General features: G+C 30.2%; 1 long non-coding RNA gene across 1 annotated transcript; it reads right to left on the bottom strand.

Moving 5' to 3' along the window:
- Positions 1-901: 901 nt before the first annotated feature.
- Positions 902-3,409, bottom strand: LOC127720063 (uncharacterized). Its single transcript, XR_007990608.1, has 3 exons — positions 3,375-3,409; positions 2,346-2,506; positions 902-1,063 (listed from the first exon to the last, which is right to left on the bottom strand). It is a non-coding gene; the product is annotated as an uncharacterized LOC127720063 (long non-coding RNA).
- Positions 3,410-3,574: the final 165 nt, after the last annotated feature.

Below are 3,574 nucleotides of genomic sequence, written 5' to 3'. Positions count from 1 at the left end.
TACTTTTTTGAATAACTGTTACATCAATACAGCATTCTATTGCCAAACAGGACTGTGGTACAAAACATGATACACCTGATGGCAGACTTGGTATATCAGTTAGCAAGGAACAGTCTGAAAATACAGAGAAAATTACCACTGTGCACAAGTCAATTTGTGAATCCAAAATCCATTGCCTGCTAGAAGCACTACCCCAGAACCATTTTTAACATGAATTCAAATGCACGAGGCCTCTTGTGTTCAAATTTGACAAAGGATTAGCAAAAGCTGTATCTTAACAACCTTTCTTGCATAATATATAGGATGAAGTGACAAAACTCATGTCTGGATCTTTAATGAGGTGGCCAAATTTTTTAAATGAATCTCTCAAAGATATTCTCAATGACAAAGTTTCATTCCTCTTTTACTGGTTAATCATTATCCCCCCTAGCCAAAAATTATAATCATAATATAACAAAAGTATTTAAAAATTTCTACTGATTAAATTATTAAACATTATCCTCCAACCATTTATATAAAGCTGTTTAAGTGAGGCAAAGTATTGGAGATAAAACACAAACTTAAACCAAAAAGGCCTAATAACTTTATAGTAAAAAAACATATAAAATGAGAATATTTGTCCAATGTACAGCATGACATGCTGGCAAGATCACATTTTCAAGTTCTGTGAACTGCAAGATCTGGATCAAAACCCTAAATTGCCATATGGTATTTCGAATAGTTCACCTCATTATGAACATAATCACTAAGTTTCAAGTTGATTAAACCACACCATCGTGGTAAAATACCTCTAACCAAAATTTATACCCGATACAGAACTTAGAGACTAATGGACAGACCAGAAAACAAAATTCTCTCTACTAATATATATATATAAAAAAAATTGCATACTTACTGCTTTTCCAGGCATTGTGATAAAATGGATATGAAGCTCTAGAACAAGTTGGAGAAAGTAAAAATTCATCAAGCCCAAGTCTATCAAAAATAGTGTTGATAATATCTATAGGTAATACATCTGTAATTTTCTCTGTCGTCTGTTTTAACAATGCTGTCAGTGACAATTCTAGAAAGAGTAGAAAAAAACAATATAAGTGTGCTATGAAAACCATTTTATCTTATTATAAGTCTCTTTCGTCAGCTTAATACTGATATCATTCTGGTGAAGCTTTTCACAGCAAAAAACATGTATTCAAGGAACTGTCAGGAATGTTTTCATGTCATTTAAAAAAATAATAAGAACCAAATATTAAACATACATAAAGTTTTGAATACTATTACAACAAAATGAACTTTAGCCACTAATGAATTAATCTTTTTATTTCAATTTAAAGCAGCTTGTCAAGCCAAAAGATGTTTATTGCAGATAATTCAGAATTTTCTGCTGTTTTATTATTGGGAAATTAAAAGATTGGATACCTATTCCAATAATACGACCTCATAATTCAAATTCAAACCTTCATGCAGTGTTTACTGAAATCACAACAATTAATCTTGTATTTTCTTTATTGATCAACAATCTGTAACATAAAATAATGTCCCCCATGAAATATTGTCCATCCGACAAAGTTGCATATAAAATATTGTCTGCAGACACTATTTCATAATAAAACAATGAAATAGTGTCCTTGTCCATGAAATTTTGTCACCTCCTTCTGGACAATATTATACTATGAAATACTGTCCATGACAATATTTCGCTGTGAAATTCTGTCTATCACAATATTTCGCTGTGAAATTCTGTCCATGACAATATGTCGCTGTGAAATTCTGTCCATGAAAATATTTCACTGTGAAATACTGTCCATGAAAATAGTTCTTAATTCTGTCTTCCCTGAGAAATCCTCTGTCATGAAATTGTGAGCGTTTCTGAATTTAAAAAAATATTTTTCACAAAAAGTATGTGTATAATCATAAATTGCTGCATAAATTAATTATGCAGGTTTGTTTGTTATTATCAATAAATTAAAACACTTTAAGGATATCATTATCCAAAATATTAAATGTTTATAACTTCCCTTTCATGAGACAAAATTTCACGACAATCCATCTATGAAATTTTGTCTCAATATACACAACATATTACCTTGGATAACCTCCCTTTAACAAGACAAAGTTTCATACTATCCATCTATGAAATAAAGTTTGTATATGGACAAAATCTCATATGGAAATTTGTCCTTCTCTGGACATTACTTCATAAATGGGGACAAAATTTCATGATACAAAGTCATGAAATATTGTCTTGAAGGACAACATTTCTTAGGACAATATTTTGCTTTACAAATCATCATAATAACTGCACACATTAAGATCTGAATTTACATTTGTCTAATGATAATTATTACCCTGTGGAAAACCAGATCCCCAATCACAAAATATTTTAGGCAGCATGGTATCTTTGAAGACTTCAATAGTTGTCAAACAGTCCTGGCTAGTTTCAAAACAGAGACTGATATTCAAACCGAACTGGAATTTTTTTTCAGCTGTAAGATCTATTACCAAATACCTATAATGAAAGTTTGAATGTTATTAACTTTTAAACTAAAGATAAATGGATATGTCAATTGACCTTTTAAGTATTTTGAAATCCTATAAACCTGTAAATAAAGTTTCTTATGCTTAAAATATAGGTCATAAAAACCAAATGTTATTAAATAGAGTTATTCCTATAAATTAATTATAGCAGTAATACATAAGAGATATAACATAATTAGTTTCAGAAATTGATAATGTTAAACTATAGGCCATTCTTGGCAGGCTTAAATAAACAGCTGCACCATGAGCGCATGATACGCCCGTTGCTTTTTAAAAGAATAAAGTTCAATAACTTCTCAATGTCATATCAGAAATTTATGAAAAACTAAAGGGAGGTTATCTTAATAGATATAAACCAGTCACCAAAGTTTCATGAAAACTCCTCAAAGCACTTTAAAGATATTGTCCGAAAACTGGAAAATCACCCCTTTTTTATGAATAAAATCCCACAACTCAGAAACGTAAAATCTAAAATTCATAATATTCAAAAAGGGAGCTTACGTCAATAGATGTAAACAATTCACCAAAGTTTCATGAAAACTGCTGAAAGCATTTTTGAGTTATTGTCCGAAAACTGGAAAATCCCCCTTTTTTTAATGAATAAAACCCCATGACTTGGAAAATTAAAATCAAAAATTTATAAAAAAGGAAAGGGAGCTCACGTCAATAGATATAAACAATTCACCAAAGTTTCATGCAAATTAGTTAAAGCATTTATGAGTTATTGTCCGACATGTTGATGATGGACGGACAGACGGACGGTATACCATAATATGTCCCATAAACGGGCGTATAAAAATATATTTAATTTCTTTTATATTCAATATATTAAAACTTACTCTATTCTCACAACATTCAAGAGGGTAAATTTCTGAATTGTTCCTGAAAATAGTAAAATAATATGGTCATGGTCACTGACTCATCAAAGAAAAAAATCCTGCCTTTTATAAATGTTTAAAAGACTTCACAAGTAATTCTTAAGTAAATGCATAACTGCCAAAGGGAATTATCTTAAAAATTTAAAACATTCTACTCAACA

Source organism: Mytilus californianus, unplaced genomic scaffold (genome assembly GCF_021869535.1).
Source record: "Mytilus californianus isolate M0D057914Y unplaced genomic scaffold, xbMytCali1.0.p SCAF_11, whole genome shotgun sequence".
In the NCBI taxonomy this organism is placed as follows: domain Eukaryota; kingdom Metazoa; phylum Mollusca; class Bivalvia; order Mytilida; family Mytilidae; genus Mytilus; species Mytilus californianus.
The sequence above is the reverse complement of the archived record's forward strand: the minus strand, read 5'-3'. Positions and strand labels throughout refer to the sequence as shown.